The 26,148-nt window shown below is 43.9% G+C and overlaps 1 protein-coding gene across 1 annotated transcript in view; it reads left to right on the top strand.

Annotated features, from left to right (window-relative positions):
- The window catches only part of NEXMIF (neurite extension and migration factor), a 234,415-nt gene that overhangs the window by 161,648 nt on the left and 46,619 nt on the right, over positions 1-26,148 (top strand). Inside the window, 1 exon segment of the mRNA XM_074962443.1 lies at positions 10,679-10,817. The gene's annotated coding sequence lies outside the window, so the exon portion shown is untranslated.

The raw sequence follows: 26,148 nt of genomic DNA, 5'->3' as shown, positions 1-26,148 counted from the left end.
AACAGGCAAAATAATTTAATATTATGAAGAATTTTGCAAAGAAGCTAGTATATTTTGTGTAGGAGTAACATTTTTTAAAAATACAAATTTACGTTTAATTAAAAACAGAAATGGAATGGACATGAGCAACACATCTCAAAGAGCAACAGTTACAAAAGGTTAGTAACTATTTTTTCCCATCAAATGGTCTCTGAATTAATCAAAACTAAAATATTACAGTTCAACTCAAAATAATATAATTAGTGGACACGTTTAATATTAAAGAACCACTTTAAAGCAGGTTCCCAAAAGCTTGTTTTAATAAGATGGCTACTATTAAATAATACCAGATGCTCAGTAAAGCATTTACTGTTGATTAAGCACCATTCAGCAGGTATTGTCATATAATTCTGTCACCTCAGTTAATGCTTTAATTGTCAATTTCTATTTTATTACTATACAATCACTATCATTTTAAAATCAAAGTAACTATATATTCAAGACCAGCATTGGGTTTGAGCTTTTTGAGATCTATGTTATATTTTTCCCTACAATACAGTGACCAAGGCTATGTCTACACTACCGGAGGAAGTCGACCTAAGTTATGCTATTCCAGCTACGTGAATAACGTAGCTTGAGTCGATGTAACTCGGGTCAATGGGAGACACTCTCCCGTCGACTTACCTTACTCTTCTTGTTTGGGGTGGAGTTCCGCGGTCAACTGGAGGGCGATCTGCGGTTGATTTGGCGGGTCTTCACTAGACCTGCTAAATCGACCCCCGGTGCATCGATCACCAGAGGATCAGTCTGATTGTAGTGTAGACATAGCCTTAGATTGCAAGAGGCACTGTCCAATCTACCTGCCCAAACTTTCGCTACAATGTGTGGCAGGGGGTTGTCTTTAGTGTTGAAGAAAGTAGCTAAATTAACAGTCCTTGAGCCTGAGGTCATTATCCTTATGCACTGAATAGGTACAGCACATGCTTTGGTAGCATCAGCTTTTCCTACACTGTACCTCAACTCTTGGAAGGATCACCCCTAAGTCTGAGATGGTACCTCAGTCTCCGTGTTCCATTCAGTCTTTGGATTCTTTTCTGTGGAGACTCTAAGCAGAGCTACCAAGTGTGGTGATGATTTTTGTGATACCTCTCCATTAAGAATTGGATGGAGAGCATGGGTCCATTTCACCAACATTGGTCAGATGGTAACAACATTCATTCACTAGTGACCTGGCCTGGATTTGGATGTGACCTGGTAAAGTCAAAGGTGTGAAAGACCCTATTCCTGATTACCACTGCCCTGGGCCTACCAATCTCTCCTAACGTCACCATTTTTAACCTCTGTTTGTTATTGATTTTTTTATGCTGTGTCATTAGTAGTGACAGATGCTTTTAATTTAAAAAAAAAAAAAAAGCCCAAGAGGAGACCATTCTAATTTGGCATGACATTATGAGACAGAACAGTTCCTGGCATGTGAGGTACATAAAAGGTCATCTTCCGTTGCTACAGCCTTTTGGAATAGTGGAATTAAGTTCAAACTCGGGATGTTTTTGAAGTCTTAAATCTCTCTGGGGATGCCTTTCATAACATCTTCGAACTGCATAACACTACAGCAAATGAAATACACTGCACTGGATTAAAGGGTTATTTCCCCTGTGTGTCAAGCTGACATAGAATACTAAACCTTAGGTTGTTCTAGAGTCGTCTCTATCTGCTGATACCCTTCTGCTTTACATAACAGCTCTTGGAGGCTTTGCATGGAAGTTGGTGATTATTTATTCAGCTTCATTGCTTCTTGAATGTGGAACAATTTTATGCAGCAAAAAAACAAAATAAAGCAACTAAATGGGAAGAAATTTAATGGGCTTCAAAATGTGAAAGAACTGATGCAGGGAAGAGCAAAGCTGCCTCTTCAGTTCTATTATGCTGCTCTATAATTTATACTGAAATACAAAATATAGATCTGTCTGCATTGCCACTCATATGTTTAGCAGCGCGGAGCTTGCCCTAACAACAGGGTGTGAGATGTGCTACCATGGTCTTATCTGTCTGTAGCAACAGTTAAAATTGGTTAAGGGCCACTTGCAGTGTGTTTTGTTGTAGAACAAATGTTCATTTTGCTTTGGAACTTGGTATGTGCATAGCCTGTGCAGACTGGATTTAGCACAGGGTAACCAAATCATGGCCATCTGTGCAGTTTTGGAATCCTGCCAGAGATCACCATGGCTGAGCCCCAGGACAAGTCCCTGTACTTCTGAGGTGGGGAGCAGAGGACTGGGGAGAAAGATGTGCAATTTCAAATGTTGCCAAGAAACCTGCACCAGCTCCTCCTGCTTCATCTATAACGTGCTGAAACCTGTTGCACTGTAAAATTAGGTGAGGTTTCTTGGTGTCAGGTCAGGCTAAGCAGAAATGGAACTTCTGAGTTCAGGAAACCAAATTCCCATGCAGCATCTTTGAACTCACTCTGAAAACTCAAAGGTTTTCTTTGCTGTTTTTCCCTCTATCCCATCCTTCCCCCTCCTCCCAAATAACTTGCACTTAGCTGAAATATGACTGGAGGTCCTATACAAGACTAACTTTAAGCTCAGTGAATTTCCGGGGCGGAAAAAAATGGCCAGGCATCTTTCTCCCTGTGGTCTTACCAAGCCCATTGGAGTCCAAGGTCAGCTGGATTTATAGAATTAGAAAGCTGTGGATGTCTTGACGGGAAGATGAGTATACATCTTGGCATACCTTGGTGTCAAAAATATGGTACTACACATGCAAACACATTCCTTGTGTCTGCATGCCTATCACACCCATCCTCTAATCTATATTGTACCTATCACCCATCTGTCTGAAGGTCAGTCTCTGTCCGTATATAGATAGAAAGACACACTGATAAAGTTTGATTCTTTTTCTGTAATTTCATTGTGTTCTTAGCTGCTGGGGTTTGGCATGGATGATTGTTGGGATTGCAGTTCCCAAGATCCTTTCTGCCCCTACCCTTCATAAACATGCTGTAATGAGCTTCTGACAAGGGAAGGTACAACAGACCTCTGGGAAACTCTTCCAGGCACACAGATTTTTCCAGGGAGGAATGATGGCACAGAAACAGACATTGGAATGCATCCAATGAAGTGAGCTGTAGCTCACGAAAGCTTATGCTCAAATAAATTTGTTAGTCTCTAAGGTGCCACAAGTACTCCTTTTCTTTTTGCGAATACAGACTAACACGGCTGTTACTCTGAAACCAGACATTGGAAGGTTAGATTTATTTTCAAACTGGCGTGCACATGGCCAAACCTGTGAAGCTGTCCCTGCCTTGAGGCCTGTCAGCCTGCTAAAAAGGCCAACAGCACCTGCTATTCTACTCCGATTAACAAAGGCAGCAACAACAAAAATAACCTCTCCTAATTTCCCTTGAAGGATTTTATTTGTATCTTCTCTCTATAGAGTGGCACTGCGATAAAATAGCACTTTCATAATGGGACCTATATATTGGATGGCAGCTAAGGCAATAAAAAAAACAGCCAAAGTGCTTGTTTGTAATGGATGTTTTCCTACTTGTGGCTGTTGTAATAAGCAAGTTGGGGGAACTCTCTTTCAGATGTAGTTTTGATGTGCACTGGAAGTTAAACTTCAACTTGAGACTTGAAGGTTGTGACTTTCAAAGGAGTCTCAGGGTATGGCTACACTGCAATCGGGAGGGGTGTGTGTGCAGCACATGTCGACATACCTAAGCCAGTTTTAATCTAGCCAGAGGAGACATGGAGGGCCCGAAGCTAAGCACCATTACCAATGATAGTAGAGCTGTGGCAGCACAGATGTCAGGGCGGGCTAGCCACCTCAGTAAGCACCGAGTGTCCCAGCCTGGCTTGTACAGCCTGCTAGGAAGCCCATGCTGCTGTGGTTTCATTGCTCTTGGTACCAATGCTAGCTAGATTAAAGCTAGTGTCTACAGGTGTTGCGATCACACTTCTGGTTGCAGTGTAGACAAATCTTAGGAGATTTATGTGCCCAAGCCCATTACATCCAGTGGTATTTGGGCATCTACTGCTCCTTTAGACTACTTCGAGAATCACAGTCTAAACATTTTCACAACTAATTTAGTGTTGGTGAAAGGTACTGAAATGGCAGGAGACCTGAAATTCTTTATTCAGCAGCAAACTAGGTTTGGCACAGACAAGAACAGTGGAAATGTCCCTCACGTTTATTTATTTGTATTATCATAGCATGTCAGAGCCCTAGTCATGGACCGGCACCCCATTGTGCTAGTGATGTACAGACACAGAACAAATAAACCATCCTGTCTGACCTGCCTGTGTGCTCATATTGTTTTTTACTAAGAGTAGGAGGAGATTTGCATCTCCATGGCCCATTCAGTTCTTAGCATCTCTACTGTGTGTTGTTATTTCAAAACCTATTCACTGGAAGAGGATTGAGACCTCTAACCTCCTTCAGATACATCAGTGAATAGCCATTAGGTCATATCACTGCGGACTGGAGCTGGACTCAGACTAACAACCTCATAGTGAAAGACTCTGTATCCTGTTACCAATTCCCTGGGACAACCAGTTTCCAAACATTACAGCTAATATTATGAAAGCTAGATGAATCTTTGGGGGAGCATGCATAACCCCAGGCCACAGGAATGTGGTTAATTAAGTGTGTGGGTTCAAGTTATAGTACTTCATCTTCTGATGTTCTTTTTACTAGGGCCATTTGTGCCTTGGGTTTCAGATGTATCAGATCCATCTTTCCATCTGGCCTATTGCACACCAACTCCAATCATCATAACTGCTTTCTTAACTCTCTCTCCCACAAATCAACCCTCACTTAGGACTCTGGACTCTGACCTTTCATTTAAAATAGCAGATACCAAAAATATATTCTTTAGTCCCCGTGGGAGCTTTTCTGCTTAGTTCAGCTGCTCCACTGGCTCATTCATCCCATTGCTCCTTTGGGTTAATCTAAAGCCACAAACATGACCCATCCAAAGTGACCCTTGTGATGATCTGCAATTAGTAACATGAGTCACGTGCTAACAATGGCCTCTACAGAAATTCCTAGGGGTAGAGCAGAGACTAAGGGTAGATCTACACTACGAAATTAGGTCGACTTTATAGAAGTTGATTTTTAGAAATCTGTTTTATACAGTCGATTGCGTATGGCCCCACTAAGCGCATTAAGTCGGTGGAGTGTGTCCTCATTACCGTGGCTAGCATCAGCTTACAGAGTGGTGCACTGTGGGTAGCTATCCCACAGTTCCCACAGTCTCCACTGCCCACTGGAATTCTGGGTTAAGCACCCAATGCCTCATGGGGCAAAAACATTGTCGTGGGTGGTTTTGGGTACATGTCGTCAGTCGCCCCTCCCTCTGTGAAAGCAACAGCAAACAATCATTTTGCGCCTTTTTTCCTGGGTTACCCATGCAGACACCATACCATGGCAAGCATGGAGCCCACTCAGCTCACCGTCACTGCTGCTGTTGTGAGCATTGTAAACACCTCACGCATTATCCTGGACTATATGCAGAACCGGGCTAAGAGATGCCAGCACAAGGAGGATTTTGAAGAGGACATGGACACAGACGTTCCTGAAAGCATGAGCTGTGGCAATTGGGACATCATGGTGGCAGTGGGGCTGGCTGATACAGTGGGATGCCGATTCTGGGCCAGGCAAACAAGCACAGACTGGTGGGACCACATAGTGTTGCAGGTATGGGATGATTCACAGCAGCTGCAAAACTTTTGCATGTGTAAGGGCACTTTCCTGGAACTCTGTGAGTTGCTTTCCCCCACCCTGAAGTGCAGGAATACCAAGATGAGAATTGCCCTGACAGTTGAGAAGTGCGTGGCGATAGCCCTGTGGAAGCTTGCAACGTTTGACTGCTACTGGTCAGCTGGGAATCAATTCGGAGTGGGCAAGTCTACTATGGGGGTTGCTGTGATCCAAGTAGCCAATGCAATCATTGACGTTCTGTTATCAAGGATAGTGACTCTGGGAAATGTGCAGGTCATGCTGAATGGCTTTGCTGCAATGGGGTTCCCTAACTGTGGTGGGGAGATAGACGGAATGCATATCCCCATCTTGGCACCGGACCAGCTTGCCAACCAGCACATAAACTGCAAGGGGTACTTCTCAATGGTGCTGCAAGCACTGGTGGATCACAAGGGACGTTTCACTGACATCAACGTGGGATGGCCAGGAAAGGTGCATGACACTCGCATATTTAGGAACTCTGGGCTGTTGGAGCAGCTGCAAGAAAGGACTTACTTTCCAGACCAGAAAATTACCGTTGGGGATGTTGAAATTCCAATAGTTATCCTTGGGGACCCAGCCTATCCCTTGCTCCCATGGCTCATAGAATCCCAGGGTTGGAAGGGACCTCAGAAGGTCATCTAGTCCAACCTCCTGCTCAAAGCAGGACTAATCCCTAATTTTTGCCCCAGATCCCAAATGGCCCCCTCAAAGATTGAACTCACAACCCTGTGTTTAGCAGGCCAATGCTCAAACCACTGAGCTATCCCTCCCCCCACAAAGCCTTACACAGGCAGCCTGGACAGTAGTAAGGAGCAGTTCAAGTATAAGCTGAGCAAATGCAGAATGGTGGTAGAATGTGCCTTTGGACATTTAAAAGCTCGCTGGTGCTGTTTGCTGACTAGGTCAGACCTCAGCGCAACCAACATTCCCATTGTTATTGCTGCTTGCTGTGTGCTCCATAATATCTGTGAGAGTAAGGGGGAGACATTTATGGTGGGGTGGGAAGTTGAGGCAAATCACCTGGCGTCCGATTTTGAGCAGCCAGACACCAGCACGATTAGAAGAGCACAGCTAGGCGCGCTGCGCATCAGAGAGAGGCTTTGAAAACCAGTTTCATGACTGGCCAGGCTATAGTATGACAGTTGTGTGTGTTTCTCTTTGATGCAAACCTGCCCCCTTTGTTGATTTTAATTCCCTGTAAGCCAGCCACCCTCTCCCCTTCGAAACAAAGTAACTATTGTTTTGAAACCGTGCATTCTTTCTTTATTAATTTTAAAAAAAATGAGATAACGGACAAGGTAGCCCGGATGGGGTGGGGGAGGAGGGAAGGACAAGACCACATTGTTTATTGTAGTCACACTAACAATCAAACTATTTGAATGACAGCCTTCTGTTGCTTGGGCCATCCTCTGGAGTGGAGTGGCTGGGTCCCCGGAGCCTCCCCCCGCGTTCTTGGACGTCTGGGTGAGGCGGATATGGAACTTGGGGAGGAGGGCAGGCGGTTATACAATGGATGCAGCAGGGGTCTGTGTTCTTGTTGGCTTTCCTGCAGCTCCAACAGACGCTTCATCATGTCCGTTTGCTCCCCCAACAGATGCTTCATCATGTCCGTTTGCTCCCCAATTAGCCTTAGCATCGCGTCCTGCCTCCGGTCTTCGTGCTCACTTAATTCTTTCCTGGCATCTGCCACTGAATGCCTTCATGCATTAAGCTGTGCCCTATCAGTGCGGGAGGACTGCATAAGCTCGGAAAACATGTCATCGCAAGTCCGTTTTTTTCGCTTTCTAATCTGCGATAACCTCAGGGACGGAGATGATAGGGGGAGCGTAGAAACATTTGCACCTGGGGGGGAGATAAAAATGGAGAGTAAAATTTAAGCTGATACATTTCTGAGAACAAAAGGGAGACTCTTTCACAGTGAATCAAGCAATTCACAGCAGACAGCACATGTGCTTTAGATACAAGGTCTCATTTTGCCTTTTATATTGAGCGCCTGCCGGTATGGTGACACATCACACACAACATCACACACACACACGGCTGGGAAACAGAATGCAGTTTCCAGGCAGCCATGGTAAGCCTTTTGGTACGCGGGGTTGGCTTCTTATGCCTTCATAACATGTGACAATGTTTTCAAATTGCAGCGCCCTCCTTTCCCAGAGCAATCAATGGGTTGGGTTTTGCATTTAAAAGGAGGGGCTGCGGTTTTCAGGTGGATGTGCAGCACACACCTCCCCCCACCTCTCCATGTGGCTATTCTCTGGGATGATCCCTTCTCCCCTCCCCCCGCCGCGTGGCCATGGGATGTTCCCTTGTAGCCAAGCGCAAACAGCCCAGCATGAACAGGGTCCTTTTACTGTTCTCTTACAAAATTTCCTCTATTTCAACCAGGTGACCATGAATATCACTCTCCTGGGGCTAACACAGAAAGATAAAGACCGTATGTTGCTTGAATGCGACCAAAACCCAGGACCATTCGCTGCCATGCTTTGTGCTGCAATGATTCCAGAATACTTGCTGCTGGCATGTCGTGGTAAAGTGTCCTACCCGGAGGACAAAATAAGGCAGCTCTCCCCAGAAACCCTCTGCAAAGGCTTTCAGAGTACCTTCAGGAGAGCTTCATGGAGATGTCCCTGGAGGATTCCCACTGCATCCCCAGACATGTGAACAGATTTTTCCAGTAGCTGTACTGGCCGCGAATGCATCCCAATTCTTCAGGGCAAATCAAACATTAAACACTATTGCTTTTAAACCCTGTACTGTAGTTACAAATGTGCACTCACCAGAGCTGCCTTCTCCTGCTTCAGGGTCGGGGATCCCGCCTTGGGAGGGTATTGGCTCCAGGGTGATGAAAAGGTCCTGGCTTCCAGGGAGAACGGATTCACCACTTGCCTGCTGCACATTCTCCTCTTCCTCCTCCTCTTCCTCATCCACAAAATCCTCCTCCCTGTTTCGTGAGACTCCCCCTTTGCAGGTGTCCCCGGATAGTGGTGGGGTAGTGGTACTAGCTTTGTCACCTCTTTCAGCAGTTATTAGGCTGAGGGTGTCTTTTTTAAGATGTTTAAATTATTTATTCTCTGTACTAAAAATTAAAATGTGCAGGGAGTCTATATTACTTATGCTCATAGTAACACTTCTGTTTAAAAAGCAGTAAGGTGGTAGTGTGTTCCAGCAGACAGGGCGCTGGGTAAGAAGTCAGGAGGCCTGGGTTCCCAGCTCTGCCCCTGACCTTGGGTGAGGCACTTAACCTCAGTTCTTCAGCTGTGCTTGAGCTTCCCCGTTCTGTCGAATGGGAATGGAAAGCTTCCCGGCTTTGAGATGTATTGAAAAGCGTTATGTTATATAACCATTAGCTGTTTATTGTGAGCACTGTTTAATAGTTCTGATTGTACATTTTCTAATGGTGGCATCAGTAAATATGGTGCCGTACAGTGCAAATCAAGACAATCCCTACCACTAGTGCCTTACAACCTAACTTAGCCAAGGACATATGTAATTTGTTGTTGTCTTTGGAGCTGTGTATATTAATCATGGGGTTGGGGGGGAAACGACTCTGTGCGGGTCTCAGAGATTTTAATGGGATACAAAAGGTTGGACAGTTTTAATGACATCAGATAACACTGAAAATCAGTCCTTTCTCATCTCCATTCTTCTTTCAACCATCTAAAAATAAAGTTACATTTTAAGGTCCTAAAACTGTGCAGTAGAAAAATAAATCATGATTGCTGGAGGTCAGTGTCAAGGAAATAGCCCAAGACATTTCTCCCAGTCACCATGTTGCCTTAAGAGTCCAGGTGTGAGCCAAGGGTGGAGAGAGGGCTGGAGATGTAAAAATGAATCTTCTATCATACATCAAAAATGTATTATTGTTTCAGACCCTCCCCCCCCCCCAAAAAAAAAACCCCTCACGTTTATTTGTACAGCAGCTGTTTACCCTGTAACTTTTTATAGCCCGATTGTCTGTCTGTGCGTTTAAATAGATGCATGGGTCTTTAGGTATTTGGGGGAAATAATCACTTGTAAGAAATTCTGCAGTTAAAGCAGATGGTGTGACATAAACTGAAGCTTTGGGGCTACTTGTGGAGCCCTAAATGTTGTCCATAGTTAATTTCACTCCACGATATGCAGCCTTTTGTTGCAACAAGATTTGGACGAATGCTTGCATTTGATGCCTGTTGACGTTTGAATGTAGTGTGGAAGAACCTTTTGTCCATTTGCTGGAGGGTGGGGGAAGAGCTGAAATAAAGGTTCCAGAATTTTCTGCCCTTTGGCCTGACTCGAGCAGTTTCCCATACCTACCTTTGCTCAATGAATAGAGTTTATGAAAGCCTTTTGACACAGATTGGTTTGATCTTGCCCTGGGCTCTAAGCATTAGCTCAGTGTCCAGCAGTTCCTTTCTGTTCATCTTTTTTTGTCTCTTCAGCTCTTAATTTTCCTTTTGCTCTCTCAGTATGGCCCCTATTGTGCCACTATATTTGTTCAGCAAAAAATGTGTAGATGGTTTCTTCTGCCACCCATGCTGCTTAATAAATTGTCCAGCATGAGGTGCTGAAGACCAATGCACCTCATCCTGCTATTTCATCTCCAGATGGTGGAGTACATCTCTATACCTGCCTAGAGAGGGCAAGTTCTGAGGGCAGACCCACTTCTGCACAGTTGCCCAGCGTACTGGCTGGCATCTTGTTAAAGAGCAGCAGAAGCTTCCTTTGTTGGCCTTTTAAAAGCTGGGTTTTTTTTTTGTTTTGTTGTATTTTTTTTACAAATCGCTCTTCCCCCGCCCCCTCCAAATAACTGACAACTGCATTCTCCTTGATCCATGTGATATTTGTATGTGTGCATAAAAACAATAGAAAGCATTGCATTGATGTAGGTGTCAATAATTGAATTTAATCTGATATGTATGTGCATAGGGGACTATTTTGCACTAAATCACTTTTCTTTGTTTTACAGTCTCCTTCATCAGCAAGTATAAACCCTTCCACTCTCCTCTTCACCTACCCAAAGACCAAATTTGGAAAAAGTAACCAAAAGGGAGGCCCACATCTTAAACAGAACAGGGAAAGCGGGATGGTGTTGAAATAATATAAGGGTAAGTGACGCTTTTTATCCTATTTTCCTTCTCTCCCCTCATTTTAACATGAGGTCTAGAAGACAGGCTAAATCCTTGGTGTTGAGTAGAGGGTAATATAGAGATGAGCCATGAAACAACTTAACTTGTATGTATTGCTAAGGTGATGGCGTGACTGAAAACAACCGTTCTCACAAGAAACATGGTGATGTGGTTTACGTGGATGGCATAATCTTGTCATAATCTTGAGGAAACCTTTACAAAGAGGGAGTACTTCAGAGCTTTGAACTTTCTCTTTTTGTTACACAGTTTTGCTGTGTGTTTTTCACTTACATTGCAACTCGGATGTGGGACAGGGGTAACTTATCATTAGCATTTTATTTGCATTTTGTGGAATGTTGTGACTCCCTATTCTGATATCTTCCACTGTTGTGGTTTTTGGTAAATTTTTTAATGGTGGAATTTAAAAATGAATGTCTTTCTCACTGCATCAGTGAGAGATAGTGTCTTTTAATTATCAGATGTCACTGGGTCTTCCAAAAATGCTTTTAAAGGGATAAAGGATAGTAAATGAATCAGCTTGCATTATGCATCAGATCAGGGTGCAATCTAACTGGAAATATACATCTTAGGAGACTTATTTATACTGAACTTTCCTTTCCGCATAAAAGGAAAAAAAATCAAGATATAACAATGATCTATTACCCCGGCCTTTGTAAATCAGGATCCTGTCTGAAATAAAGTTGCTAGAAAGCATTATTTAGGATTAGTGGTTTCTAAATGTTGGAGAACAAATTTTCAAAGGTGGAACGAGGTATGAGCATGCAAATGTCTATATTTCCTCACATATCCATTCATAGGTAGCTAGGTTGCACAGTTGTTCACATCGAAAATTTTGCTATATGTTATTGGATTTTGTGCTTCATTACTACTATTTTTGTAATGCTTGTTCATGAAAAATTCATAGCTGGGAGGGGAATTTAAATCCCTGCTTCAAGTCAAAAACGAAAAATATAGAACTGGAAAGGTAGACCATATCATTTTAAGAAACATGATTCCTAAATTAATCCTCATCTGGTATGCCATCTGTAGCACCTATCTCAATAGAAAACTCTTGGGTTTATATCTCTTTAAAGAGCTCTGTTCTAATTGGCTGCCTGAGATTTCTGTGTTGCTAATAGGGAATCGGCTTTTTTTGGTCTTTGTTATTTCTGCACCAAGTAGGCTATAGGGACAAATGCAAGAGTGCCTAGAAAATATGAAAGAAAGCAGGACTCCATTTGGTCAGGTGATTAGCATGTGCCAATGTAGTGCTATGTGACTAACTTCCAGACAAGGCCAGTAAGTGATTATATTTCATACGAATGTATGCTTGGCGCCTCCTGCAGCTGCTGCACTGATGGTGCAAAAGATTGTGGATTTTCTGCCTGATTTTTGGGGTACAGTCAGCTAGTTAGATATCTAAATCATTTAATTTGTGAGTGCAAACTTAGAGAACATTTAAAAAAAGGTGGCCCATTTGGATCCTTGGTGAATCCATCCCCTGGGAAATCAAGCGCAGGGTTGTTCCCTATTGTACATTTTCTAGAGCTTTGTCCAATCTAGTTTTAAATATCCTGAGTAATAGGGTCTCCCCTACTATCTCCCTGAGATGAACTGTTGCACTCTGTGTGTGTCAAAGAGAAGCAGGGAAATCTCCTTTTCCTGCTTTTAAACTTTCTCTTCTCTGATTCTAAACTTTGGGTTGCTTCCTAGCTATTGCTAGAGAATGCATCTCTCTGTGTGTGTGTATGTGTGTGAGTGTAATTTTTTACATTTCATTCATTGTACCACATGGTATTTACTTCTCTCCTAAGCTCTGAGACCTCTGTGTTGTTCTGTTCCCTCATCCCCAAGTATTTCACAAATATGGCACCTGTGCAGGAAGCGTTTAAGCCTTTGCTTAAATGCCCTTCCTAAAGAGGGATGCTTTTCTGAATCAGGGCCTCTATCACTGCTTGGCATTGCCTTGTGACTTCCCTTACTCCTGTTTCCTTCAGGGAAGCCAGTAAACCCTGGGAGCCTTTTCTTTGCTCGCTGGGAAGTTATCTGATAACTGCAGGAGAATCTGAGGGGCTTAAGAATCCACAAAGAGGCTGGGGTGCCAGCTGCATCATCCCTCCCTCATGATGGTTTCACCACAGTGGAGAGAAAGTGCATTCACTTTGCTGTTTCTCTTCATTGGTGATGTCATTAATGTACTGTAACTACATCTCCAGGGACACTCATAGACGCTCATCTCCTATAACACTCATAGATTGAGGTTATCCAGGAATTCAGTACGGATGGTGAAATATTACAGGTTTATTGCCTTTCCGTTCATTTTGTTCTCATGCCTTTCTGCCTGGCTGACTCATTGCCATTCGGCCTCTGCTTGCAATTTCTATTTGCTGCAGTAACGCCCACTGGACAAGACAAGGGCGCTTGCAAACCACTGATGCCTGCAACCAGGTCCTTTGGCGTTTTTCTTCTCGCTAGATCCTGGGGCTGTGGTAGTAAAACACTGCAGTTACAGAGAGTCAAATGTTAGACATGCCATTTGCCAAAGCATGAAGTAGGAACAAAATACTAACATGAGCCCTAAGCAGAAGAAATGCATGTTGCATCAAGCCCTGACAGCTGCCAGATTTAGGAGCTTGTGAGAGTTCTCACTTCTGAGAGAGCCCTGCAGTGAGGACAGAGTCCAAGCATAGGCTCTGGCGGCAAGAATCTCCTGATTGACGGTAACGACCTGGATGGGGAAACGATGAGAACTGGTCGCATGCATAACCAGGTCCCAGGCCATTTTAGTCTCTTAGTTTCTGCTTAAGAACTGTTTTTCCTCTCTTCTACAGCAGTGGTTCTCAACCAGGGGCCCCTGTGGGGCTTCAAGCAGGTTTCGGGGGTCTGCCAAGCAGGACCAGCATTAGACTCTCTAGGGCCCAGGGCAGAAAACCGAAGTCGCACTGCATGGGGCTGAAGCCCGAGGCCCTGAGTCCTGCCACCCAGGGCTGAAGCTGAAGCCTAGCAATGTGGCTTTGCAGGGGCCCCTGTGGCATGGGGCCCTGGGCAGTTGCCCTGCTTGCTACCCCCGAACGCTAGCCCTGCCTTTTATATGCAGAAAAATTTTGTTGTGGCACAGGTGGGCCATGGAGTTTTTAATAGCATGTTCTTGGGGGAGAGGGGGGACTCAGAAAGAGAGAGGTTGAGAACCCCTGGCACTGAAAGGAGCAAGTTGTGTCATGGCCACTTGTTGTGGAATCACTGGATCCAAGAACAAATTTGCCAGTTTGACTAATGGTGGAGGCGCATCTTTTCTGACAGGAAGACCTGAGAGCCCAGCCCACCAGCATAGAGCCTAACCCCATTGAAAGACCAAAAAGCTACAATTAACAGCTGTATGTTCAAGACAAAAATTAAAAACTAAATTACACACCTGTTTATTGTGTGTAGTTGCAGGAGCGTGGATCAAAATCAATAACCTACCTATTCATTTTCTTTTTCTGTCTCTGTCTCACACACACACACACTTGCTTTCACAGCCTTTCTTAGTAACACTGGCTAGTTACTTGATAACTTTATTACCCTTTGTAACTGTCTTAAAAATCATCCCCTAATTGCTTCAATTATTTTTGATCCCAATCTCTAGATTCTTGCATTATTTGTATGTTGTTCAGTAAGGTTTGAGAACTGCAAACAGTTTTGCCTGAATCAGTTTTTGATATTCCTTGTAAATTTCCAGCCTTGTGATGGATACATTATTTCTCTTTCAGATGGGGGTGGTTTCAGTCATGTGGCATTAGCACTAGCCATTTCATAGGCAAGTACATTTCAAGTTTTTCCTTAAAATGAAGATCAGTGTCTCTCAACCTGGAGAAGGTCTCTCACTTACACACAGGACTAATATCTTGCAGCATGACTCTGAATGCAAATACTTTAAAGGCAGCACAAAAGGTTTAATTTAAAAACCCAACCAAACAGTACAAATTAAAAAATCCCCACAAAAATGGAGACATGGAAGCACTTAAAATACTTTGATGGGATGTACTGCATTAGCCAGGGTTGTGATTTTGATTTTTAAGTTCTGATTAAAATTCAGCAGCTGTTTTAAACAGAAGAGATGTTTAGACACTGAAAACCTCAGCTTAGGGCTTTATTTTCACAGCAGCATACATATATAAGTGAGGGGGCCATGATGCACATACCAGCGGAATACTCCTCTCTGGCTTATGTTCTGTTTCTTTTGAAAGTCTCTCCAGCTTAGCAAGGGCCTCCGACTGTTACATTGTAAGTGGTTGCTGCCTCCCAAACAGTCTGTTACAGATGGGAGGGATGACAAGTTCCAATGTCACTGCACAGAGGCAGAGAACACGTGATCCCAGCCAACTCTTGCAGAAAGATAATGAAGAGATGAGAAGCATCAATTCATGATATTCTTGCTAGGACCCCGGTGAAACTGCTGTTTGTTTCTCAAACAATTACTCCAAGTTGTGAATTGGTTTGTGTCTGCACATCTTCTCTTGATGCGTGAAAATAAGGCAGTGCCAGCAGGAAAAAAAATTATGTGGGATATGAAATGATAGATGTCCTAAGGGATAAAATTAATCAGCCATTTAGGGTGAGGTGAGAAGTGCTGGCAATAAATACTCTGCATCTGACTTCTTTTGACATGCAAGAGGCTGGTTTTGTTTTGAGGGCTTATCCCATTAAGAATTTTTCAAATAAAAATGGGAATATTGACAAGGTGAGTTTCCTGCTGACTGAGAAGAATGGTGCTAAGTCATCCTCCTTGTCCACACTTATAAAGAAGCCAGAGCTCAACACTGCCAAAACAGAGCTCTTAGTCTTCCCCTCTAAGCCCTTTCCGCTGCCGCCTTTCTCAATCACGACCACAATACAATCACATGATCACAACACCACCACCCTGCCTGTCACTCTGGCCCCTAACCGGGGTGTCATCTTTGACTCAGACTTCTCTCTAGATCCTCACATCCAGACTGTGTCTAAATCTTGCAGATTCTTTCTACGTAACATCTCTAAGATGCAGCTTTTCCTCAGCTAAAACTCTCATCCAGGATCACATCATCTCACATCTCCATTACTGCAACATCCTGTTCTCTGGCTTTGATCAGTGCAATCTTGCCCCACTTGTATCCATTCAGAATGCTGCTGCAAAGCTCATTTTCCTGTCCCATCACTTTGACCACATCACCCATCTCTGTGCATCCCCTCACTGCCCCTCCTCGTTGTCCTTCACATCAGACATAAGATGCTTGTCTTCGCTTTTAGGACTCTCCACAGCCTATCACCCGTCTATTCATCATCTCTCATTCCCTGCTGAGGTGTCTGCTCCAAACTCTGATCAGCCCATGATGCCCGCCTCCATCACCCACCTGTTCAGTTTTCAAACATTCACCTTTGTGCTTTCTCCCTTGCTCCCCATAAATGTCTGCAACGCCGCCTCATTATCCTTCAAATCTCTCCTTAAAACCATTCTTTGCCACAATGCCTACAAGAACCTTGACGATGGTTAGGCTGCTGATCTACTGAGACCACTGCCTATCATGTTGACCAATATTTTTCACATTTTTGCCTTGTACTATTCCATCTGCCTGTATCCATCTGTTGTTGCTAGTCTTGTACTTACACTGTAAACTCTTTGGGTCAGGGACTGTCCTCTTGTTCTGTTTGTACAGCGCCTAGTGCACTGAGGTCCTGGTGTATCACTAAGGCTCCTAAGCACTATGGCAAGGCCAATAATAAATAATAACGGATTGCTTGCTTTGAAGGCTTGCCCAGCACAGGACATGGAGTGTAGCTTTTGTGTGGGAGAGGTTGTGAGTCTGCCTTAGAATGGGGGACATTTTAAAACGCAAATAAATTGTTAGGGTATTTAAATCTTAACAGTTGTTCTTTCCAAAGTGGCTGGGTTAGGTTTGGAAAGCAAACCATCACATTGTCTAACCCTGGTCTCTCCAAAGCAACCCATCACCGTGGTGTTTAGGTGTTAACTAGGTCCTGCCTGACTGGTGTAGATTTGTTCTCCCATTCCTCCTTTACACATTGCTTTTTTTTTTTTAAAGAACTCTGTGAACAAAACCTTGTCAATAATACCACACAGTAGTTAAAAATACTATTTTCTTTGTTTCTAATGGTTTGCACATTATCTTATTTAACTTGTGCATACAGTGTGTCCAAAACCAAGCCTGATAAAATCACCTCAGAGCAAGCTGAAACCACTCTCCTTTCTTATTTGTGACCATGGCTAGGAAAACGGGGACAAATTCTGCTCTCAGTCACAAGTCAGTTGGTTTGCACAGATATAACTGAGAACAGAATTTGGCACAGCATCTCCTTTGCTTGTAGATGAAGTAGAAGAATGATTCAGGGGATTCTGCAAAGTGCAATTTCTGCATTACTGGATATGGACCTGAACCAGAATCCCAGGTTAGAATGCCCCAGATAGCTCAAATGCAGATCTGGATCTGAACTTCAGACTCATCTCTAATACATGCTCTGAATTTTTTTTTTTCGGGGGGGGGGGGAGGAGGAGGAAAGGGTGTTTCTTTTTTCTTTCAGGTTAGAGAACTTTCACAAGCGTTCTGGGTCCCAGAGGTGCTGAGAACCTGCACTTCCAATTGGCTTCAATGGGAGTTGTGGGTGCTTGGCATTTTTGAAAATGAGGCCAAACTGTCTAGTGTATTGAAAATGAAATCATTAAGTAGCTGTTGCATTAAGACTCAGTCTTTATTCATGGAGTGTAATGTGATTCGTTTGCCCTTTTGCTCCCATGTTGAGAAGGCAGCCATCTAGTATGCATCACTGACTGCTGGCTGCAGATAGCTTTTTTTGTGAGAGAGCAGACATTTTCATCAAGTGCAGTCTAGCTATGTGGTTGTGAGACATGTCTGTTTCCCATATAAGATATGGAAGAAGGTGATCCCTAGGGACAACAAAGGCTGTTGCTCATTATACTCCGGGAGCCCTGTTTATAAAAATATAGAGTTCAGGTCATGTTACACTCTCTCACAACAGTTTCAGTACACTGTGTATTCCATAAGGCACATAAGGTGAAATCCTCATCCTCCTTCTGGCCCCCTTTATGCCAGATAAAAAGACTGGAGCGGTGCAAGGAGTCTTAAAAGTCCTGGCTTCTCTGTGAGGGGAGAGGGAGTTCTGCTGGCATAGGAACTGTGGAAGAAAGCTGTAAGACTGCCCTCTAGGGACATCCATGCAAGCCGTGGTGTAGGGAGCAGGGCTAGGGGGAGGAGGGGCAGGGCCTCACCATGCAGTGCTGCAAACGTTCTGGGAGGCGTTGTGGCCCACAGGGCAATTCAGGGAGGCTGCTATGACTTAGCACCCCAGGGCTGTTTAAGTTATGTCAGGGCCTCTCCAGTCCCCTGGAGTAGCCATGGGGTCGGAAGGGTGCAAAGATGAGTGAAAGGCATGTTAGCCCTTCCTCCCCCTGGGCTGTGAGATCTGCGGGGTATGTCTACACTGCAGTTACAGGTGTCATGCAGCTTATGTAGACATACCTGAGCTAGTTCGGGTAGTGGAGCAGTGAAGCCTGACTAATTACCCAGGGTTCCGGGCAGGCTTGTGTAGTCTGTGTTGAAGCCCATGTTTCTGTGGCTTCACTGCTCCACTACTCAAGCTAGCTAAATTAAAACTAGCGCAGGCATGTATACCAGAGCCTCAGGTGCACCCTGTGTTTGTAATGTAGACATATCCTTGTAGGCACATACTGTATTTGTATGATGTGGAGTTTGGGACATGCACAGTTCATAGACCTTACTACAAATACAAAAAGGGATCACGTGGCCATGAGAGAGATTACGGATTCTTATTTATTAAAATGCTGATAGCTAATTTTTGCAGTGAGATGATAGTAGGAGTTTGGCTGGAAGTAAATCACAACCCTATGTAACTGTCCACCTTTTGATATTTTTTTTAAAATAAGCAAAAAATAATAAAAGAAAAGACACCAAAAGGAAAAAACAAGATAAAAGAGAAATAGAAAAACTGAAGGTAATTTTATAAATGATAGAATAGGAGACCTAATCTAAGTGTTTGTCACTAATTTAAAGAATAATAAGGAACTTGCTAGTGTGTGTCACTACTTCCTTCTGGATGGAATCACCATGGTTCAGCTGTGTGTCATAGGCTTTATACTGCAAAGAGGTGAGCTAACAGAGGTTTTTTTCAGCTGAGGCAAAAATGACCTGTGCTTCTGAAGCACAAAGATCGGAGTTCTGTCCCCAGTGCTGCTGTCAGATTCCAGCTGCTCATGATATGCAGCATAGTGACAGCTGTGGAGTCCTTAGGTGACCCTAGATTTGTAACAATATGTTTTCCTCAGAATCATAGTGTATATCAAAATCGATGGGGCATATTGTTGGGGTGGGGTGCAGGAGCAGAGTTCCTTAAAATGGTTGAAAATAAAAAAGTACTGAGACAACAGCAGCGTCCGGGAGAAAGGGCCAGAGCATAGGATGCCAAGAATAAACAAGGAGTCTTAAAAGTCCTGGCTTCTCTGTGAGGGGAGAGGGAGTTCTGCTGGCATAGGAACTGTGGAAGAAAGCTGTAAGACTGCCCTCTAGGGACATCCATGCAAGCCGTGGTGTAGGGAGCAGGGCTAGGGGGAGGAGGGGCAGGGCCTCAGGGGAGAAGCTCTGCAGAGGGGCATGAGCTGGCACTTCATTTGTTGAATGTCCTTGCATTTGTTGGTGGTGAGGCACATGTCTTCTAGAACATATAGTTTCTGTCCTGACAGAATCCATCAGTCACAGAAGGAGCCGGAACTGGACACAACTAGAGATGGGATGACATTCTCAGAGAGCTGGGGGAAGAAGGTGATTTTTGCCCCAACAGTTTTGGCATATGAGAGAGGAGAGATAGGGAGGCTACAGCTATAGACCTGCTCTAGCTCCTTATTCATGCTTGAGGACCAAACAAACCACTGTTGATATTGCTGATCAGCTTCCTACTGTTCTGTGACTTGATGTGGATCTGCTGGTCATTCCAAGCTCGGTCTCTCTGGTTTGGGGAGGCAGTAGTATCAAAGCATATAGATCTTTCGTTTTCTGAATTTTACTTACTTCCAGGAACATGGCCAGTGTAGGGACTGCTTCCCTGCCACACAGCATCTCTTGCAGCCCTGAAACATGCAAGTTACAGCTTAAATGCTAGCCGTTGATTCTGAATTGAATAATGCAAGCTAACAAGCTTCAAAACAAAAAAGAGGGCCTCCTGGCAATATGCTGTTAGCAGCCAGCTGGTCTCATTGGGTTGCTCTCTATTTCTCCGACATGAGATGTAGAGTTAATTTCATACCCACTTTGTGCCTCTTTTGTTTGTTTGTGAGATTGTCCTTTGCCAAAACAAAGAGACATTTTCTTCCTCCAGAATTTCTGCAGACAGCTAATGGTTTTTTGGGGAGAAAACTCCTCATACTCAAGGATGCAACATTTGTAATTTGCAAGGCGTGTGCAAATGCCAGATTATTAGGCAGAACTGCTGCTGATTTAGAAGGCAGTTAATGCTATAAATGTGCCAAGTGCCAGTAGAGTGTTTCTACAGATGGAATAAGTGGAAATATTGGAGGGATTCCAAAGGTTTAATCAAATTCAACCCGTTTTTGCAACTGCAGAATTCTCTAAGGGATGGAAGTTTAAATAGTGGACTGTTCCATTGCTTTTAGAACCAGGGGGAGGTTTTCATAGATGAAAATAAAACATGTACCTTCAGACATAACACATAGCCAGCCACTGCAGCAATGCAGTGAAAACCTGCATTTGTTGTCATACAGATGCCATACAGGGAGAATAATCTGGTGGGTAAATATCATGGCAATAGGGACCTTAGAAATAATATAAATAGATGGATTCTTTCAGTTACACCATGAAGGTGAATAACGGGGAAAAGGGGAAGGGAAGGGCAATTTGGTGAAGTGGCGGGACAGCAAAGGACTGATTCTGCGCTGCCACTGCTGCACCTGCAGTGAGCTCCACTGACTTCAGTAGATCTCTGGAAGGATACAACAGTCCTCTGGAGCTGCTCGCCACACAGGACTGGGTCATGTGGCTCCGTGCAGGTGCAGCAGTCCTCTGTGTGATCAACAAAGGATCAGGGCCAAAGACATCCTCCGTATACAGCTAATCTTGTTACTTTTATTTATCGTAAATAAATTTTAAAAAATTGTTGGCGTAACGAGATGTGTCCCAAGCTTCCCTGCTCAGTCCCTTTGCTTATTGTATAACCATTCCAGCCTCCTTCCTTTATCTGTGTTGGCTGCATTTTGACTGTCTTTTCTCAGGAACAGGGACCTGGTCTTATCTGTAAGGTTCCTAATGCACCTGTGGCACTAATAACAATTTATTATGTTCCATTAGCAACTGATAGCAAGTCAGAGAAGTTTGCAGAGATGGGAAAGGAGAAACTATTGCCTGGGAAGGGAAGGGACTTGGGGCAAGATCAGTCACCTTCAAGATTTTGCCAGGGAGGTGAAGAAAGTTGCAGAGTTTGGAACATGCAGAAGAACTGAGTCTTAGCATTGTCAGCTACTCACCTCTCTCCAGCCTCATCATAAGCCCGGCTGTGTGAACTTGGCATGTTGGGATTCCCTACCTATTTAGGGTGGATAAGGGTGGGCTGGGGAGTGGTGTAATAAGGAGAGAGAGAAGCTCTACATGGCATCACCCCCACCCTGGAAACACCTGGGGGAATAATTCCTGGGGGGGTCTCAGCAGTGTACTAGCAAATGTGGAGGCAGGGGCAGATCTGAGAGGAGAGACATTTGTGACATGGTTCCAGGTGGAGCTTTGTTGCCAAGGGGAAAATACAGGGCCAGGCAGTGGCTGAAAAAATGAGGACTATTTCATGAAGTGTCCCAAAAGGAAAAGGGACTTACAGCATGGAACAGCAGTCCCTCTGCGTACGAATGCTCCTGCCCTTTGTAGTTGCCTACAGATCATGTATCTTGGTGAGGCTGGAGAGCCATGACCCCTGCTCATTCCATGGGGGAGAAATCCACATCCCTAACCAACATAATTTCTTGGTAGCTCAGCAGGTATTATCACACAGCATTTTTGGTATATCCTTTGTTCTACCACAGATTTTTCCATAGGGGGGGCCTGATCAATTGTATTTATTTGGAGGGGGGAGGGTCCCATATTCCCTAAAGTGTTTAGTTTCCACTCTCTCCTCTCCATCACTCTTGAGTCAGTCTCACTCGCTCGCTCTGTGTCTCTCTCTGTCATTGTGGCATTGCTGAACTCTCTGCTATCTTCTACACAGACCCCTGCATCACTCTGCAGTATTTCTCAGTGAATAAATTGCTACAATGCTATTAGCCTCCGCGCCACACTCTACTGCTCCTGTCTCCCTGCACCCACTTCCACCCCTCAGTTGATCCAGTCTGCTCTCTGCTTTCTCCAGTCAAGAAAGCTCAGTACCACTGCACACAAATTGCTTTAAAACTGAATTGTTTTAAAAACATTTGATAAACATTCCTTCCCCTTTATGATGCTGTCTGTTGTGCTTCTTAATTTTGCAGTTTCTTGTGTCTCTTTGCTTTAGCTGTGAGCTCTTAGATAATCCTACCTGGTGAAGGGGGTAGGAAAAATAGACAGTATCTTCAATTTGTTAGTTTAATTAAAGTCAATGAGGAAATTAAAAGCCTAGCAACAATGTGAATCTGGTTTCTAGCATGGTCCTTATTTATATATTGCTCATCACTTTTGCGGATGATGAACCTCTGAGTTGCAGCTCGTTAACTTATCTCCTTTTATGGGATTTTAATTTTCTCTTTACTCTCTGTGCAGCCACGTGTATATTGCTGGCTAGTCATAGATGCAGGTTGCAGGTCTATGTGCAGATGAGACTGTGTAGAGCACCATGTGACAGTTCCATGTCCACAGTGGGTTTGTCTCAAGAGGTGCTGGAGTGATTGTTTTTATGTTTTGGTGACTTTGGTTTAACTAGCAGCTTTTCCAAGATTTAGCTGGGTTGGGGCTGTTAACAGAAAAGACCATTTAAAAATGGGCTATTGGATTTGACAAAGAGTGTTGTGCCAAATTCAGAGCAACTCACAACTTCAAAGTCATCACTATGGTGCACACCATAATCACCTGGAACATCAAGGCAGATAGTAGAGTTCCAAAAACACAGACCCCATCACTTGAACTGAAGGAGAGTCTCCATTAGTTGAGGTTTGCAGTATACAACCTACAGCACACCATTGAGGAGTTGTGATTCAAGCCAGCAGAGGGCAGAGGTCACCTACTAGCTAATGAGTTCTCAACCTGAGTGTCATGAACAGATGTCAGGGGGTCATGGGATGGGAATCCCAGTGTGGAAAAGGCTAGGAATCGCTGCAACAGTTGTTTCATTACACTACATAGAATGGAAAGGTTAGAGAGGAATTCTTTCATACAATCACCTTCCACCTCTTTTCTGTATGAACGTGGATATATGGCTTGGCACTTGCTGTGGGCAGAGAAAAAAAAAGGAAGAGTTAGTAAATAATAAATAATGCTGTGTGTCTGTAAGTTGCTTTACGCATCAATGTGTGATTGCTTAGATTATACTTTACAGAAGTCAGTACAATATTGCCTGTAGACTGTGATGTTTCTTTGTTTCCCATTCTCTTTCTTTCACCCTTCCCTTCATACTTATGTATTTACATTCAGAAGCAACATTTATCTTGAGTGCTGCTGTATCAGTATCCTTCCATCTTGCCACAATGTCGTGTTCACCGAATTGAAACTCCAAATGGTGGAACGGTGGAACACCCGCTCTTCACCTCTAGGCTAATATTTCAGTATGATATTTTCAATATGATGGTGCCTGGTTCAGTTCTTAATGGGCAAGATTTCTCATCACAGAACCTCCATGCTCTGATGTGGTACAATTTGAGATGGTCGTTTGTGTCCAGGAGACCCTCAGGACTGAGCTAAAGAAATAGATGGGATTTGTCCTCATTCCTCCACGTCCCTTTCAAGAGTTTATAAATCAGTATGGAAAGCTCTAAAGCTGCCTGAGTCTGATCTTAGGGCATGTCTATATGTGCAGTGCAGCTGCATCGATGCAGCGTGTTTGGGGAAAACGCTCTATGCCGATGGGAGAGCGCTCCCATCAGCATACTAAAAGCACTTCCACAAGTGAAAGAAGCTATGTTGATGGGAGAAGCTCTCCCGCCAGTATAGTGCTGTCCATACTGGTGCTTATGTCCATGTAACTTATGTCACTCAAGGGCGTGGTTGATTCGCACCCCTGAGCGACACAAATTCTCCCAACATAAATTGTAGTGTAGACATAGTCTTACTTTGTTTTCTCTTTTGTCAACTTGAATCCAATATTCTTTTGATTCCCCCTGTCCCTCCCTCCACTGTTCTGCCACTGATGCATATCCCTTTGTCTCTTTCTCTGTGACATTTCCATGCCTCCCTCCACAACTTCCTATTACACTTGAAATGTTCTACATGAACCTGTTCATCAAGCCACCTTCTTCACATTCAGATCACGCCTAAAAACTCTCTTCTGCCATCACACCTATGAGAAGAAGGAAGCAGAAGAGTAACAAACTGAACCACCCAGCTGTGCACACATCTTATGAACTGCATGATCTTACTGTTGTCAGCCTAGTCCTTCCTGTCAAGCCTGGCCACCCAATCCCATTGTGTGTTTAATGACCTTCACTGTGCCATTTTGAATTTAGATTATATGCTCATGGAATCTTTACTTGTTTTTCTGAGGTTCCTAGCACTCCCTTGGGCACTTGACAAATAATCATGTGAATTTAGTGTTGTTAATGGGTACTTTGTTGACAGCTCTGGAGACCATCCACAGAGCATAGGGTACAGGATGGGTACTGACAAGGCAAGCTTCCCCATGGCATTCTCTTGTGGCTGTTCCACCTTTAAGTGAGAGAGGGTGGTTCAGTCTCCATGACCCCACTGTGTCCTTGGGATTTCTACTAAAACTTCCAACAAACCATAATGGTAAACGTTTGTTAACTGGATACCAGGAACTGGACTGATTCCAAATATCAATAGGGACAGCTTTTGATCACTACCAACCTAAGTCACTCAGGCTTTAGCTTCAGCCCCAAGTGGCGGGGCTCAGGGCCCCAAGCTTCAGCCCCATGCGGTGGGGCTTTGACTTTCTTCCCTGGGCCCCAGCGAGTCTAATGCTGGCCATGCTTGAGGACCCCCTGAAACCTGCTCACAGCTCCCCAGGGGCCCCAGAACCTGGGTTGAGAACCTGGTTGAGAACCACTGCCTTAGCACACTTTGATCTAGTCTCCTTTCAAAGTGACATAGACCAAAGTGTACTATGGACCTGTTAGTGTGTGGCAGCAGGATCCACATGGATAGTTAATATGCGGCATGCTAGTGTGGGATAGATTCACACCCTGGCTTGCTGCAAACTAAATGTTCGTTTAGACAAGTCTTTAGATGTAATATCAGACCTGCTCAAGTGTATGTGGTCATGGCTGCAGAGGACATAACCCAAATACTACTCACAAGCATGAATGTTTTCCACAGGTCATCACTAGTACTGCATCACATGCCAGGTATATGACGTAAAACAGATATGCAATGCTATGTCCCATAGCTGGTGTGTCTGATTTTAAATGCTGGTATTCAGTGAATACTGCCACAACACGGATGCTTTCAGATACTGCTGATGATATTTCTGCACCTGGAGCATTAAACAAGCAAATTTCAGGGCCACCTAAATGACCATGACTTTAAACTTAAGCATGTTCATCAGTGAAATGGACTGGGATGTAGATTCTTTAGGTATCTGGGCTAAAAAGATGTCAAATGTATTTAAACACAGATTAATATGGTTTTATGAAAAATAGGCCTTGTTTAAAAAAAAAACTGATTTCATTCTTTCATGAGATTAGAAGTTTGATGGATAAAGATAACTGTGTAGGAGTAATGTTCCTAGACTTTCATAAGGCATTTGACTTGGTACCGCACAACATTCTGAGTTAAGTCTGGCAGTCTCCAGTATCAACAGAGTGCACAGTAAATGGATTAAGAACTGGCTAACTGACAGATATCAAAAAGTAGCTGTAAAAGGAGGATCATCAGTGAATGAGGGTGTTCCTAGTGGGGTTCTACAGGGTTCAGCACTAGGCCCAACACTATTCAACATTTTCCTCAACAGCGTGGATGTATATATAAAATCACTGTTGATAAAAAGTGGGGGTGAGACAAAGATTGGGAGAGTGGTAAACAATGGGGAGAACAGCGAGTCATACAAAGTGATCTGGATCGCTTGATAACCTTAGCCCATTCAAACAAAATGCTTTTTAATATAG

This window comes from Natator depressus, chromosome 9 (assembly GCF_965152275.1).
Source record: "Natator depressus isolate rNatDep1 chromosome 9, rNatDep2.hap1, whole genome shotgun sequence".
In the NCBI taxonomy this organism is placed as follows: Eukaryota; Metazoa; Chordata; order Testudines; family Cheloniidae; genus Natator; species Natator depressus.
The sequence above is the reverse complement of the archived record's forward strand: the minus strand, read 5'-3'. Positions and strand labels throughout refer to the sequence as shown.